Here is a 17,768-nt window from a genome sequence, read left to right as displayed (position 1 = left end):
TTTTCAGTGTTTGTTAATGAATTTAGTCTTTGCCTTTCTGAAAATGACTTGTTTCCCCATTCCTGAATGATAGCTTGACTGGGTATAAAACTGTAGATTCATTGTTTCTCTTGCTTCAAAGATATTATTCAAGTGTTGTTGATTAGAAGTCTGCTATCTATTTATCACTTCACTTTGGTGATACGTCATTTTTCTATTTTTTTTAACTTAACCTCAAGATTTTGTTATCTTCATAACACCAAAAGATGAAGCTTAGAACTGAATTACTTGGCCCTTTCTCTTCTTAAATCCTCCCAGTTCAAAGTGTTTGCATCTCTTACTAGCCAGAATTCTTTGATCTGCGGCCTCAGCACAATCTTTGTAGTTTTAGCTTTTTCCCAGAAAATTGGCTTAGTCTGCCCACCATATCCACTGTGCCTCCTGTCATAATGTCACTTTCCCTGGGCATATGGATAATCCTTGCCCTTCTTGTAGCGTGCCACTTTGTAGGGTTGGAGCTTGCCACATTTCCTACAGAAAGTCCCGCCGGTTTTAGGCATGTTCACCATGTTTGTAGGAGCACTATTAGCACAAAAAGCTGTGGTTGTTTCAAGATGTTCTCTCTGTTTTTGTTGTTCTTCTGCACTTCATTGTGTCTTAGTGTGCATCTATTTTTATTTATGCCACTCATGATTGCTGTAATCATAAAGCCAGTCAAAGACTATAGATAAGGAAAGTCTGACTAGATTCTGCCAAAACCTTGTGGTCCAAAGACAGAGGAAAAAAATAATGAAAATAGAGTTCAGCCAGACAGTAATGAGATGAATGAACAAAATCAGTTGCAATCTGGTTGGAGGTTGAAGAATTCAGATGATAAAATCTCGTCATCCGAACAGAAAGAGGTTACAAAAAGTATTGTGTGGTTGTGTAATTGGAACAGGAGATATCAACCCCACCTGAAGGGTGTAGATTTGGGGTCTCCTATAATTTCAAGATTACTGAAACTGGACTCAGTATGTCCAGACTGCAATCTGTAATGCAGGAAAGACCATACTGGACATAGGCAGCTGCAGGTCTGGCATCCCTGTACCAAATATGTCTGTTCAATATGCACCTCCAACTTGCCTCAAGTGACAAGCATACTGTCATCATGAGTTATTGGCTCAGGAATTTAAAGTCACAGTAAACCTTACTGGATTGTGTCTCTTAACCCCAGAAATATGAAATTATGAAGTATGTTAAACCCATGGCATTAATCATTTTGGGTTACAATCAAGATAATCACTGTGTTTGGCATTTAAAATACTTGTAAAATATAATTGAATTTGGCATATTAAAATGTATGACAAATTGGCCTGCAATTCCAAATTAAATGCTTGATTCGAAGTTGAATGGTGTAAGTGATTTAGTTTATAAACAGTGGTAGAGTGGTTAAAAGAACTTGCATTAGAGAGTTGTTTGATAATGTGGGAAGGATTAGCTTATTGGGTCATAAGTTTGTTGAGTTTAGACATTCCAGCGTCTTAAAGAAAATTGAATACATTAATGTATACATATTATTTGAAGTAGTTAAAGGTAATTAGCCTGTCCTATTCAAGTTTACTTAACATTAATTAAAATCTAATTCCCTTAAGTAATCAGTCCAATTTATGTGAAAGTTTCCCTGAAAATTATTTCTATTTTATATAAAATTTACTGGATTTAAAATCGTGCAATAAAACTTATAAGATGAATTTAGGAGTTTAAGAAAATCTAGACTTTTAAATTTATAATTTCAGTAAGTAAAGTTTTAAAAATCAAACCCAAATAAATGAAAATAAACTTCTCTGTGTACGGAAGCTGCCCTTGGGCATCAAAAATATCACATAGAAACTGAATCTAAGGATGCATGCTCTTTATCAGTGTAACCTCTTATTCTCTAATCTCACCTTCTGAAATTCCTATTGGGTATAAATTGGACTTTTTACTCTTTCATGCCTCTTTTTTTTTTCCCCTTTTTTCTTTATCCAGAATACAGCACATAGGTATAATTTAATGTATCTCTTTATATCCACAATTTTGCCTTCATCTGGATCCAATATACTGTTTATCCACTGGAGAGTATTTCTCAATTTCAATGACTGCATATCTAATTTAACATCAGAAACTAACCTTGTTCCTTCTCAGAGTCAAACTGCCTCCCTATTCTCAAAGTTCTTCCAACTGCCAGTAACTCACACAAGTGCACAGGTACTCTGCTGAGCTCCCCAGGCTGGCTGGAGGCCTGGGATTGCATTGCTTCACCTTCCACATGCCAGGGTGTCTGCACCAAGTTGCTCCTCTACTTCTGAACAGAGGATCTGGTTTCCTGAGTGACATCAAAGGATGAACAGTGCAACACCTGTGGGTTAGCTCTCTATGGAGTGGATTTGAGCAATAGGAAATGGGAAACAGGAGGGAGCTGGGCAGATAAATTCTCCTTCCAATCAGAAGTCTGTTTCCTTTAGAAAACCTTCCAGAGAAGTCCTGGGTGCTAGGCAAAGAGACAGTGGCCAGCTGTCTCTTCATGGCTTATCAAACAGAGACCAGCACTGTAATGCATCATATCACCTTGCTTCACATCTTTCCTTGCCCTACTTCCCCTTTTCTTCCTTGCCTTCATCTCAACAGGCTTCATCTCAACAGGCTTCATCTCCTGAATAAAATATCAGCATCCTAATCCTTGCCTCAGGCTCTGCTTTCTAGAGAACCTCAGAAAAGGGAGTCTTTAAAACTTTTGTTTGGTTCTTTTTGAACCAAAAAAATTGAGATTTTGAGAATCTCAATCTTTTGTTATGTTTTTTATTTTTTAATTTAATTTTATTTTTTTAAGCATCTTTATTGAAGTATAATTGCTTTACAATGGTGTGTTAGTTTCTGCTTTATAACAGAGTGAATCAGCTATACATATACATATATCCCCATATCTCCTCCCTCTGTGTCTCCCTCCCACCCTCCCTATCCCACCCCTCTAGGTGGTCACAAAGCACTGAGCTGATCTCCCTGTGCTATGTGGCTGCTTCCCACTGGCTATCTATTTTACCTTTGGTAGTATATATAAGTCCATGCCACTCTCTCACTTTGTCCCAGCTTACCCTTCCCCCTCCCCATGTCCTCAAGTCCATAATTCAAAAAGAGTCATGTACCACAATGTTCATTGCAGCTCTATTTACAATAGCCAGGACATGGAAGCAACCTAAGTGTCCATTGACAGATGAATGGATAAAGAAGACGTGGCACATATATACAATGGAATATTACTCAGCCATAAAAAGAAATGAAATTGAGTTATTTGTAGTGAGGTGGATGGACCTAGAGTCTTTCATACAGAGTGAAGTAAGTCAGAAAGAGAAAAACAAGTACCGTATGCTAACACATATAAATGGAATCTAAAAAAAAAAAAAAAAAGGTTCTGAAGAACCTAGGGGTGGGTTAGGAATAAAGACGCAGTCGTTATGTTTTTTAAAATTCTGTTCTTTAATATGATAGCTCTATCAGCCAGGAATTATAAAATATATAAAATAACTATCTTAAGTTGTTGGAAATCTAATCCTGCTCCTCATATTGCTAATGCTCACTCATGGTGGAGTATTTCCTTGTTTGTTCTGCAATTTTGGATTGTGAGTTCATCTTCAGCAGGGCTATATTGAAGAGAATCCTGAGAATCCTTAGCTGAGGGTTTGTCCCTCCAGAGAGGACTTGTATTCACCTTGTCACAGATATTATCAGCTTGGGAGTTCTCAGCCACAGACTAGTATAAATGCCAAACTCTGCCTTCAGTCTTGAGGGATCTTTTCCCTTTATCCAGATACAAGTGAAGATGGACAAGCTTCCTTTATATCTCTTTGCTGATGGTTTGGCTTTTAGTCCCCACCTTTTTTCTAAAGCTCTTTGACAATTCTCAGCTTTATGTTCAAAGGCTCCATCAAATTCCCTGGGGACAGCTGCAGTGTGAACTCAAGACTACTGCTCTGTTTTTTAGGTCTCTCTCCATTTTGCCCCTAGGATTTATATTTTTTATAAACTCAGCTATGCAGGTAGAAGACTATTTTCTATATTTCATCATACTTTTATGGTATTTAATAATGGAAGGTTTTTGGGGTTATCTAATCTGCTATAATACTAGAAATGTAAGATCTGCTCTGTCTTTAATAACTGAAATGGATTGAAGTATTACTGTCTGTCAAGCACTATTGTAAGTAAGCACAGTAAATGAATTAACTCATTTATCCTCTCAACAACTCAGTGAGAGGTAGGAACTAGTATTATCCCCACTGTGTTAGTCCAGGTCCTCCAAGAAGCAGATGCCAAGATCAGAATAAGTGTGCCAAGATTTTATTAAGGAAAATGTCTGTGAAAAAGGAAATGAAGGGGAGCTGGTAAATGGCTGGGAGAGTTACTAGACCACAGCCCAAGTCTAACATTGAGTGAAGAAGAAAGAGAAGGAAGGTTGGTAGAAGTGTCTTAGACTGCAGAGCAGTCTTAATGAAGTTCATCAGAACTCAGGGAGGGAGTTGTCTTCGAGCCAAAGTTAGCTGATGGAGTCTAGTGTCTTCCAGAAATGGGTCTGCCTTGGTCTTCCTGCCATATTACATCACTGGTGGGGAGATGCCCATGGGAGAGGTGGCTGTGTCACAAATGTCACAGTGGATTCCAAAGTGCAGCAGCAGGGGCCCTCAGCCAATACGCTCCCTGAACTAGAAGGTCTGCCAAGTGCCTCCTCGTGGCCACCCCACCCACTTTATGGATGAGGAAACAAACACAGAGGCTAGGTAACTTGCTCAAGGACACACCACTAGTACATGTGAAACCAGATTTCAAACTTAGGTAGTTTAGCTCCAGGGTACAACTTCTTAACAACTATGCTATGCTTCAAAAAAAAAAGATTTTATTGCATTGGATCTTTGTGTAGAAAGAGTATTGTTAAACAATTGTGCGTATGGTTTATGTGTGTTTTTTCAGAGTTAAAAAAGTCTATGTTTAATCAGATTCTACAAGAGGCTCTTTAAGACGGGGGAGAAAAAGACTTTCAAAGTTTGGGACTTTCAAGGGCAGTCACCTATGAATTTGACAGTGACCTTTAAAATGTGACTGTTACCGGAAATTCAATGATTGATGCATTGTCCCTCCATCCTCAGTCTGGCTGATTGCAAATTAATATTGTTTCTCACAGGGCATCTTTATTTTTCCCTCTAGTCCCTCCTATGACAGAACCATCTAGCTGCCTACTCAGTATCCAACTTTCTTTCTTCATTACAAATGACCAGTCCCGAAAAAACCACCACCAACAATAAGCCACCTGTATATCCCTCCCTCCCTTTGTAAGGATGGCCATCTAACTTCTAACTACAAGTAAAATTGTTGGGTGAAACTTTTAGGAACTTTTCTTAAAAGAGGCTGACGCAACTAGCTTGTGACTTGTATCATTCAGAATCCCAGCAAGGGAACAGCTGGCACACTATGTATAGAAATCATGAAGGATACAAGATTAGGGTCAGCCAAGCTGTTATCTCTATTTCTGAACTGGTAAGGAGAGGGTCAGGTAGAGCAGACTGCCTTGAGAACAGTGGCCTTCAGGTAAAGAGAGGCAGCCAGCCAGATGTGACTTTGTAGAAGGGGAGTCAGGGGGAAAGAAATCCTGAGCTCATTCTCTTCTCACATTCTCATCTCCTTCCATGGATCGTATTGGCTGAAACCATCACAATGCCAAGGGCAAGAAAGCCACTGATGTAGCCCACACAGGCCAGCCTGCTGAAACAGAGAGCAGATAGAAAAGCAGAAGGGCAGAGAGTTGATATGAATTAGGATAAATAGGAGAGAGCAAGCACATGCACTGTTGCCCTTCCTTCTGTCTTTGGTATATGGATATGATGGCTGGAGCAGCACTGGCCATTTTGCTACCTTGAGGCAACCTTCTAAAGATGGTAGAGCACAAATATAGAAGAGGCTTGAGTATTAATGACATAACTGAACAGCTACATCAGCCCTTAAATGCTCACTCAGACTTCTTTTATGTGAGAAAAATATAAATCTTTGTCTTAAGTCACTATTATTCAGATTGCTTGTATTTGTAACTAAGCGCAATTCTCAATGATATACATACCCACTATCTGAATCTATGTCATTTCCTGCACCCCCACCACCAGACTTTTATCATTTCTTCTTAGTCGACAAATGGCCTTTTGTTCCTCCCGCTTCTTCAGTCTCTGCCTTGTTGCCAGAGTGATCCTTCTCAAGCAGTTCAGACATAGGGGACCCCCAACAGTGGTTCTCTCTCAGGGAGGGAACTTGGTGTCTGAGGGTCAGGGGTTGGAGGGAGACTTATTTTTCACTGTATTCTCTGTTTCACAGTTTGGATTTGGTATTGTGTACACACGTTACCTAAAATAATTGAAAACATAGTTCTCTGAAAAAAATTAAAACACTAATTAAAAATAGTCCGCCATGTCACTGTCTTTGACGGGATTTTCGAAAGGGCCTTTGGAGTCCAGCTTCTCCGCTTCTCCCAGTAATAATATCTTATCAACTGGAAGATGAGCATTTCTCACATTTTAGTTCCCCTGAACTTGACATTCGTGCAACTGCTGTTAGCCATGTGGCAGCCACAATGTAGTGGTTGTTGTCTGCCTGCGCACAAACGTTAGATGTTAACCCACATTCACATTGTCTTGAAACGGTCCCTTGACTACAATGTACAGGATTTGCAATTGACCAATATGCCACCGGAAATATGAATCCTGATTGTTGTCTGCAAACCTTCTATTTGACAACTGTTAGTAAGATCAATAAAGACCCAGCATCAAAGCTTGTCAGATGAGCATCAGCAGCTTGAAAGAAAATCCCAGAGACAGTAGTAGAGCCCTCTTAAGAATATTACCAGGGCTTCCCTGGTGGCGCAGTGGTTGAGAATCTGCCTGCCAATGCAGGGGACATGGGTTCAAGCCCTGGTCCGGGAAGATCCCACATGCCGCGGAGCAGCTAGGCCCGTGAGCCACAACTACTGAGCCTGCGCGTCTGGAGCCTGTGCTCCGCAACAAGAGAGGCCGCGATAGTGAGAGGCCCACACACCGCGATGAAGAGTGGCCCCCGCTTGCCACAACTGGAGAAAGCCCTCGCACAGAAACGAAGACCCAACACAGCCATAAATAAAAATAAAAATAAATAAATTAAAAAAAAAAAGAATATTACCAAAGCTGCTGATTCCCCAGAGGATGATAGAGCGTGGAAAAACTCTGACATCAACTCTCATTGAAAATAATTGGCTTTGTTGTGCAACAGAAACTAACACAGTATTGTGAAGCAATTATACTCCAATAGAGAGCTATTAAAAAAAAGAAAGAAAGAAAGAAAAGAATTCAGAGGACTTGGATTCTATGGGGAAAAAAATAGGGATTCCTTAACCAATTTTTAAAAATTTAAGTCAGATTTATTGAGGTATAATTGACATATCGTAAAATGCACCCTTTTTAGGTATACAGTTCTATGAATTGATAAAAATGTGTAATGTCATGTATCCACCACTGAAATCAAGAGAGAGACTATTTTTAACATTTCCTAGTGCCCCTTTGTATCCAATCCCCAACCCACACTCCCAGCCCTTGGCAACCACTGCTTTCTATCTCTATCGTTTTCTCTTTTCTATAACGTCATGCAGCATTTTGTGCCTGGCTTCTTTCACTTAGCATCATGTTTTTGCATTTATCAGCAGTTCATTTCTTTTTATTGTTGAGTAGTATTCAATTGTGTGATTATACCAGGCTTTGTTTATCTGTTCACAATAGAAGAACATTTGGATTGTTTCTCATTTTCGGCAGTTATGAACAAAGCTATAAATGTTTAGGTATAGGTTTTGGTATGGATATACAGTTTTATTACTCAGGGGTAAATACTTAAGAGTAGGATTGCTGGGTTGTATGATGAGTCTGTGTTTAACTTTATAAAAAACAGCTGAATGGTTTTCCAAAGTGTCTGCACCATTTTACATTCCCACCAGCAATGAATGAAAGTTCTCGTTACTCTGCAACCTCTCCAGGGCTTGGTATGATCAGCTTTTTAAAAGTATAGTCATTCTCCTAGTTTGTAGTGGTATCTCACTGTGGTTTTAACTTACATTTTCCTAATGATGTTGGGCATCTTTTTGTGGCCTTATTTGCTATCTATGTATCTCCTTTGAAGAAGTGTCTGTTCAAATCAGTTTTAGTTGGATTATATTCTTACTGAGTTATGAGAGTTCTTTATATTCTGGGTATCCTTTATCAGATGTTTCATGAGTACTATCTTAGTTTGTGGCCTGTTTTTCATTTTCTTGACAGTGTCTTTCCAAGAGCAGAATATGTAATTTTCATGAAGTCCAATTTGTCAAGTTTTTTTGTTTTTTTTTCTTTTATGACTCATGGCTTTTTGTGTCCTATCTAAGAAATCTTTGCCAAACTAGATGTAACAAAGATTTTCTCCTGGTTTTCTGTAGAAGTTTTATGAGTTTTAGGTTTTTACAATTAGGTCTATACTCCATTTCACATTAAATTTTGTATATGGTACAAGGTATAGGTTAATGTCCAATTGTTTCATTACCATTTGCTGAAAAACGTTTTCTCCATTTAAATGCCCTTTCAACTTTATTGAAAATCAATTGAACATATAAGTGAGTCTGTTTTCTGTTCTATTCCACGGATCTATTTGTCTATCCTTTGGCCAATTCCATACTGTCTTGATGGCTTTAGCTTTACAGTAAATCTCAAAATAGTGTAAGTCCTCTAAACTCATTCTTGTTTTTCAAAATTATTTTGGCTATTCTTGTCCCTTTGCTCTTCCTTATAAATTTTAGAATCAGCTTTTCCTTTTCTACAAAGAAAAAAAAGCCTAGAATTTTGGAATTTGGGCATTGTGTTAAACTTACAGATCAGTTTGAAGAGAATTGATATCTTGACAATATTGAGTCTTCCAATCCATGAACACAGTATTTCCATTTATTTAGGTTTTTTATTTCTTTCAGCAATGTTTATAGTTTTAAGCATAAACCTTTCATATATTTGATTTATCTCTAAGTATTTCATGGGCTTTTCTGGATGCTATTGCAAATGGCATTTATTTTTAATTTATAATTGTTCATTGGTAGTATAAGAAAATAAAATTGACTTTTCTGTATTCATCTAGTATCCTCCAACCAGGATAAACATACTAGGAACTTATTTTAGATTCTTCGGGATTTTCTGCATAAACAATCATGTTGTCTGCAAACAGAGACAGTTTTATTTCTTCCTTTCCAATTTTTATGCCTTTTCTTTTTCTTGCCTTATTGTACTGGCTAGATCCTCCAGTAATGTTGAATAGGAACAGTTATTTTTCTTCCTATGTGTATACAAGGTTGATATATGATAAATCTGTCTAAATAAGTATCAAAGAGATCTTTCAATAAATATACAGTAAAAAATCAAAATAATAGAGAGCATTTTTGTCATGGTTTAATTGGCAGCTTTTATTTTTTCCTCAGTGGCACCTAAAATAATGGTGTATTTTCCCATAGATGGTGTTAGAAACAATGAAGTATTGCAATAGTTAGAGCAGCCACATTGCATATTTCTAGACTATGATGTGAATGGTGCCCTGGGGCTCCACGATACGGAGACCCTGATATTAGGTTACACGTGCCTATAGGGGCTTCACTGTTACCACTGATGTCATTTCATTTAACTGAGCACAGGGTGTTCAACTTAAGTGTGAGTCAGGTCTGCTACTTGGGGTCCCATAAGTCTAGAGAAGGTTAATGAGCCAGAGGCATCTACTAGATGTTGACCACAATGCATTTGATCAGGTAACTCTCAAAAACCAAAGGGTCTGAGATGTAACCTCACTTGCAAGCTGACAAGTTAGCCTGGCAGTTTGATGGTTGCTTCCAGAAGACACAGAATGCCTGGCTGGAAACAAGGGACTTTATTACTCATAGCGCAGCAGGCAGCATGAGCTTCATGTTAGCACTGGTTCTCCTTGCCCACCAAGTGCCATGGGGCAATGCAGGGCTGAGCCCAGGTGGATGCTGAACTCATAATAGATTTGCATCACACCTGAGAAGCCCCAAACTTAGGAAACCTCAGTCTTTAAGGGGGCTGCAAGCAAATGTGTCTAACCTTTGCCCCAGAGGGATGCACTATCTTTTTAATCCTGGAAATCAAACAAATGTGCCCTCTGCTCTGGAGGGAGACACTGTTTCCACCTTCCAAGGATCTGTAGGACCTCCATGAAAAGATAGCCCAGGGTGCTGTCAGTTTCTGTGCTCAGAAGGCAAGGCCCATAGATAATTGTGTCCCAACAGGAACACAGACTCAGTTGTCAACCGGGAAAGTAATTCTGAGTAGAGAGTAATGTCTGTCACTCAGTTCATCCCCACCTGTCATAGTCTTCCTATATGTTCAATAAACCTGTTTCTTCTTTGTCTGGACCCACAGTTTGACTACATTTCCCAACCTCCTTTGCAGCTAAGTTTGGCCATATGAATTGGTTGGCCAAGGAAACATAAATGGAAGTGATGTTATCATCTTTAGGCATGACTCATAAAAATCTCCCTACAAAATTCTCTACTCCCTCCTTCTCCCATCTTTTTCCAGCTCTGGTTGAACACAGAGAAAGGCAAATTCCTAAAAGATGGTGGCGTCCTATGATGTAAAAAGATTGGGTCTTTGAATGACTGTGTGGTTTGCCCCAGTATGCATCAAACTGTGATGTAGATGAAAAATAAACCAATGACTTTTTAGTGGCTTGACAATAGAAGTTAATTCTAGTAGCTAGCAATAGGTATTCTAATACATCAGCCTTACCCTCATGCCATCCCCACATTAAATCTCTCTCCCCATTACATCAGGCCTAAATGGACACCAGTTTACCTGTTTTCTTTTTAATAGCCCTCTATTAGATGTTAATAACATGAGAAGCTTTCAACCCTATTTGCTATGAACATAGTGTAATTTGTGTAGTTTTTGACAGCATACGATGCTATCATCTGGTAGTGCAGGGTTGTACTAGGCACAGGTGAGGGCAGGGGGGTGAGGGGCTTGGCATCTAAAGGGCTGAGGGTCTTTCACCTGGCAGAGCAGGCCTTAGTTACTAACAAAGTAAAGGTGTGTGTGTATGCGGGGGAGATGAGCAGGAAAAAATAGTCTGTTGTATTTATTAGCATATTTGAGACAGCCACTGGGCCTCCCACAAACATCTAGGTGAGAGAGGTTGGTTTAGACCACAGAGGTGATGAGTCCCCATTAGTGGCCAAAGCTAGGTCAAAGGGACCCAAGAAACAGGTTATGTGCTCCCACATTGCCCTTTTTATACTTCAAGGAGTCAAATCCTGCCTGCTGCCTGTTTATTAAGACTTTGATTTTTTAGAGCAGTTTTAGGTTCATAGCAAAAGCCAGGTGAAGGTACAGAGATTTCCCATGTATAACCTGTGCCCACTCATTCACAGCCTCCCCATTATCACCGCCTCCCACCAGAGTACTGCACTGATCCATCAGAGTTGCCCAGAGTCCATAGTTTACGTTAGGGTTCACTCTTGGTGTTGTATGTGCTACGGGTTTGGACAAACGTATAATGACATGTATTTACCATTATGGTATCAGAGTCTTTTCACTGCCCTAAAGATGTTCTGTGCTCTGCCTATTCATCCTTAGCCAGCCCCTGCCCTGCCTATTCATCCTTCCCCAACCTCTGGCAGCTGCTGATATTTTTTACCGTCTCTATGATTTTGCCTTTTCTAGAATGTCATATACGTAGAATCATGCAGTATGTAGCCTTTTCAGATTGACTTCTTTCACTTTGTAACATGTATTTAGGGTTCTTTCATATCTTTCATGGCTTGATAGCTCATTTCTTTTTAGCAGTGAATAATATTCCATTGTATGGATATACCACAGTTTATGTATTCATTCACCTACTGAAGGACATCTTGGTTGCTTCCAAGTTTTGACAATTATGAGTAAAGCTTCTAGAAACATCTGTGTGCAGGCTTTTGTGTGGACATAAATTTTCAACTCCTTTGGTAAATGCCAAAGAGCACAATTGCTGGATCGTATAATAAGAATGTGTTTAGTTTTGTAAGGAACCACCAAACTGTCTTCCAGAGTGGCTGTATCATTTTGCACTCCTGCTGTCAATGAATGAGAATTCTTGTTGCTCCACATCCTCATCAGCATCTGATGTTGTCAGTGTTTTGAACTTTGGCCATTCTAATAGGGGTGTAGAAAAATCTCATTATTGTTTTAATTTTCATTTCCCCAATGACATATGATGTAGAACATCTTCTCGTATGCTTATTGCCATCTGTATATCTTCTTTGATGAGGTGTCCGTTATGCTCTTTGGCCCATTTTTTAAGTTGGGTTGTGTGTGTTCTTACTGTTGAGTATTTTGTTTTGTTTTTTATAATTCTTTATTTTTATTTATTTATTTTTGGCTGTGTTGGGTCTTCGTTTCTGTGAGAGGGCTTTCTCCAGTTGCAGCAAGTGGGGGCCACTCTTCATCGCGGTGTGCGGGCCTCTCACTATCGCGGCCTCTCTTGTTGCGGAGCACAGGCTCCAGACGCGCAGGCTCAGTAGTTGTGGCTCACGGGCCTAGTTGCTCCGCGGCACGTGGGATCTTCCCAGACCAGGGTCGAACCCGTGTCCCCTGCATTGGCAGGCAGATTCCCAACCACTGCGCCACCAGGGAAGCCCCACTGTTGAGTTTTAAGAGTTCTTGTATATTTGGGGTAACAGTCCTTTATCAGGTGTGTCTTTTGCAAATATTTTCTCCCAGTCTGTGGCTGATCTCCTCATTCTCTTAATATTGTTTTTCACAGGGCAGAAATTTTTAATTTTAATGAAGTCTGTATTTTTCAAGGATCATGTCTTTGGTGTTGTATCTAAGAAGTCATTGCCATACCCAAGGCTATCTAGTTTCCTCCTGCGTTATCTAGGTTTTCTCCTACATTGTCTTCAAGAGTTTTATAGTTTTGCATTTTACAATTAGTCTGTGACTGCCTGTTTTCGTAAATGAAGTCATATTGGGACACAGCCACAGTTACTAGTTGACATATTGTCTGCGGCTGCTTTCCTGCTACAGCAGCAGAGTAGGTGTAACAGACACTGTATGACCTACCAAAGCTAAAATATTTACTCTCTGGTCCTTTTCAGAGAAAGTTTGCTGATGTCTGGTATAAAGCCATAATTAAGCTCATTGTGTATATGTAATAACCGAGGGTCTGTATATTTAAATAATTGGATTTAATTCACAGAGCACGTCAGTGGTCAAGCCAGTCAACTAGAACTTTAGATCCCACCTAAGTCTCCTTTTGCCTGCTCATCCTGTAGAAATTCTATGCACATCTCCTTAGCCCAGAGTATGTGTTTGATTAAAAAATAAACACGTTAGAGCATACAGTGTGTTCTATTCCTGGCATCCTTCCTTTCCATTCTTTTCTGTCTCAAGAATCAAGATGCTCTGAACCATCCTGGAAGAAAAAGGCAAAATAACAATAACAACAAAACAAAACAAACTCTTCCAGAGCCCATGGCTGAAGGAAAACTGTGAGGTGGTCTCAGAGTTATATAGACAGTATTGGAGACAGGGAGATGGCCAGTAGCCCCCAGTGGCCCTTCTGCCCAAAGAGCCCAGCTGGACTGACATTTGGGGGACAGGACACCCAGGCAGATGAAACCTTGGTGATATGTCTCAGATTCCTGAGGCTGGTGTGGGTTTTTTGTTTTCGTTTTTTTTTTTGGTGTGGGTTTTTAGATGTTTACTATGTTGCTATCGAGCCCACTCTGACTTGTCATACGTGTGTCATGATGTCTTCATTGAGAAAATAGAACCCGGGAAACCCCTTCCCATCACTGTCTCCCTCTGAAGTTTAAATGCCAATATGTCACCCTCATCCTTTCTCGCTAGCTTTCTCTCTCTAGCTCACTGCATCTCTCTTGCTGTCTCCTGGGGACACTTCCTGTTCCTCCCAACCCAACCTTCTCTGAGTTCACCTGCAAGTTCAGTCCCTGAACCGCTCCATTTAAGCTTAATCTCTCAGCTCCTTTCCAAATTCCCTGCTTCCCCCACCACCTCTTCAAGCCCTCTAGTACCCTCGGCTCACAACTTGCCCAGTTGTCCTCACAGGTACCAGACAGGCCTCTAACTTTGGATCAATCCTGTTGTTCACTTTCTCCCCTCCTACCACCAGGCTGCCACAGACAATCATAAAACCAAGAGGCATGAAGCCACTACAGATTTCTCTGCTCCACACACATCAAAACCCCGCCAGAGCACAGCACACCTTTGAAACCACACTCCCTCTCGGGTGGGACTCAAACCCAGCCAAAACTCAGACTGGGACTTAAACCTATGGGCTAGGACTTGAACACCCGCCCCCGCAGCTCAGATTGAGACCTGAACCCATGATCCCTGACTAGGAGGAGATTCGAACCCAGCGTCCTTTTTTTTTTTTTTTTTAACATCTTTATTGGAGTATAATTGCTTTACAATGGTGTGTTAGTATCTGCTTTATAAAAAAGTGAATCAGTTATACATATACATATGTCCCCATACCTCTTCCCTCTTGCATCTCCCTCCCGCTCACCTGGTGTCAGGACTTACTGAAGCTCAGGTTCTTTTGTCTCAGCACAGGAAGAATTCAGCGTGAGGCAAAGCAGCAGGCAAAGAGTGAGTTTATTAGCATAGGATGCTTGTGAGAGATACAAGCAGGCAGGCAAGGGAGAGCAGCCCTGAGAACAAAGAAGGCAACACTTTTATAATCAAAGAAAAAGCGGCAGGGATGGGGGGAGAAGGCCACCTTCTTCCTCATTCTTGGGCAGATGTCAAGGCTTACATCATTAATTCCTCCTTTGGCCCTATATGGTTAAACCAGGACCATCATGGTGCTATCTAAATCATATGTATATTAGCAAAAGGGTGGTAACATATACTAAAATACAGTAGCTCATCTCAGGTTTCAGTATAATGTCCCCTTTCACCTATATTTCTGTCTTGACTACATGTAGAAATGCTACTCTTCAAGGACAGTTAACTCTCTGACTTCATGTAACAAGACTCAGACCCCATATCTACTGTCTTGTGTTTTAACTATCAGGGTTTGCGGCCTGAGTGTGTCTGGTGCTTGGGTGCACCTGGTCTTCCTTCAAGGTAGTGTAGATGGTTGCTAGGTTACTGGATTCTTTTCCTGAGTGGTCATTAGTTTACAACAGTCTCCAGAACTCTCTTAAAATTCCCTTTCTGTCCTTAATCCCCTAGTGGGATTTCTAAACTGACTATTTAATTATCCTACTCTATCCCTGTCACCTTGACAAATGTTTCAACAATTGCTTCTCACATTTTCCTCAGAAACGAACCATGGTGGACCTTTGTTGGTTGACTTCCCAGCATCTGTTCCCCCGGCTCCCCCACCTCAAGCATTTCCTCCCAAAAGCACCCAAATTTTCCTTTGAGGCAGTGCCCCTCCCCCATTCTCAACCATGTTGTTTGGGTGGGTTTGACTTCATTTGCATTTCCAGGGGTGGAACCTGATGGGCTTCAGCCAATCAGCTCTCCCATTTCTCTGGCCACAGTGATTGGTTCGTCATGGATGAGCCCACCACCCAATTTGGGCCAATGAGACACCAGGAGACAATTGTAGAGGCTTCTGGGAAATAAGCTTCCCCTGTCTTCTGCAGGAGCCTCAGAGGAGACCCCCTGGCTCTGGGTGTTGCAGTGAGGGTACGGTGTCTATAACTGCTAAAACATGAGGGGTGGGGGGATAAGAGAATCGCAGGAGTCAGATGGAATCCTCAACCTCTGGGCCAAAGGATGCCTGCATCCAAGTCTGCCTTTAGATTGTCAAGTTGTATCAGTCACTTAATCTCCTCGTTTTCTTGAAGCCAGTTTGTGTTGTGCTTTCCATTGTTTCACCCTAACTCATGCCCCATTCCAAAATTTTACCTCCACTCTCAAATCCTCCATTTCACTCCACCCCCAGCAAGTGATCTTGCCCCCTGGTGCAAGGAGGAAACAGGCCAACTAGCAAGGATACCATCAGCGTATTTCCCTGGCACCTGCAAGTATTTCTGAATCTGAACCTTTCTTCCTCCTTCCTTCTAGTCTTCCCCCTCTGCCTTCTCAGAAAGCTTCTCCTGTATCTTTGCCACCTTTCTTTTCACTAGTTTTTTTCCATTCACCTTTCATTTTGCTTAGATTGCTTTCCAAGGTAGAGACGATCATAACCTTGTCCAACCCCACTTCCTCACATTCCTGCCTTTTTTCTATCCTTCTCTGACAGATTTCTTAGAGGAAAAATGTACCACCACAGAGACGTCAGTTGGGAGCCTGCCTATCTGAGGATCCATGGAACACAGAAGAGGTTCGATCCAATAGGCAGGTTTGCACAGGAGGGGGCTCAACACAGAGGCCTGGGTGGGATGCATGGATGGGGGCATCGCTGGCATTTGTGGGAATGGAAGCCAGTGAAGTCGGTGGCCCCCAGTGAGTGTGAGGAGTGAGAATAGAAACGGGTTAAGGAGGGGCTTTGAGGAATGTGGATGCTTAAGTGGGAAGTGGAAAAAAAGGGCATCTTTGAGACCATGACAGAAAGCTCAGTGGTAAGAGGAAAATAGGAGAGAAGGCTGTCCCAGAAACCAGGAAAGGAGCGTGCTCCAAGGAGGAAATGGTCGGTTAACTGTTACCAAGAGGTCAAGTGTGAGAGGACAGAATCACTGGATTTGGCGAGATCTGGAGTTTCAAAGTGTCAGGGACGGAGCCAGCTCTCCGTGGGGTGGAAGAGTGAATGAGAAGTAACAGGAGCAGAGAGCAACTGTAAATGACTTTTTTTTTTTTTTTTCCTTTCCAACTGTCTTAGTTTACCGAAAACAGACCCTGGACAGGTACTTGGGTACAGGTAGTCTGTTTGGGAGGTGAACCCCAGAAGCACAGCGAAGTAGGGTAAGGGAGGCAGGGAAGGGAGAAAAGGCAGGACAGGGGGCACCCATGGGCAGCACAGCCACGCACAGCCAGGGTGCAGGCCTTCCGGGGCCCCCTGGGGACCTGTGTGAACCAGGCCTCAGGATGGTTCCCCTGGTCATGGATCTACTGCCTCCCATGCCCCACTAGGCGAGGGGTGCCTCCGGAGGTGTCCCCTCACCAGCGCTCACCCCCTCACCCTTGCCAGTAAGCTCTTCTGGCATCTGAGAAAACCCTCAGGCTCCAGGTGGGAAGAACTGCAGTGCTGCAGATAAAAACCACAGCTACTGTGTACAGTGGAGGGTCCAGGGAGTGTGGGCTATGGTACCGGCCTGGTGTCTGCCACACCCACCCAGCCACGGCCCCTTCACCAGGTCACGTGGCTAAGTCAATAGAAGTCACATGGCTAAGTCAATAGAAGTCACATGGCTAAGTCAATAGAAGGGGGCCTTTTGAAGCGTAATTAAAGGCAGGCATGAGATGGAGATTTTAACATAATCAAGGAGAGGAGAAATGCAGTGTGCCAGCAGGAGATTAGTCCTTGCAGAGGTGGGAGATGTCTGGTCCGGGATGTATTGACAGATAAAAGCTTTTCTCAGCCTCACGTTCTCTTCTTCGAATGGGGGCAGGAGGAGGGAGAGGTGCAGATGCTATGGCAATGCTTTGCCCTTTGACCCTCCGCTGCAGAAGCACAAGGAGGGACACGGTCATCCCCATGCTTGTTGGGACATCTTCCTGCATTTTTCCTCCCTATGACTGAGCTCTATCTACTCTGTGTTAAAATAGAGAACCCGATGACTTGACCTTTCTTCT

At 41.7% G+C, this 17,768-nt stretch overlaps 1 pseudogene; it reads right to left on the bottom strand.

Annotated features, from left to right (window-relative positions):
• Nucleotides 1–252: 252 nt before the first annotated feature.
• LOC103017637 (60S ribosomal protein L36a-like) lies at nucleotides 253–548 on the bottom strand (annotated as a pseudogene).
• Nucleotides 549–17,768: the final 17,220 nt, after the last annotated feature.

This window comes from Balaenoptera acutorostrata, chromosome 10 (assembly GCF_949987535.1).
Source record: "Balaenoptera acutorostrata chromosome 10, mBalAcu1.1, whole genome shotgun sequence".
NCBI classification, from domain to species: domain Eukaryota; kingdom Metazoa; phylum Chordata; class Mammalia; order Artiodactyla; family Balaenopteridae; genus Balaenoptera; species Balaenoptera acutorostrata.
Note: the sequence above shows the minus strand (reverse complement) of the source record. Positions and strands in the feature narration are given on the sequence as shown.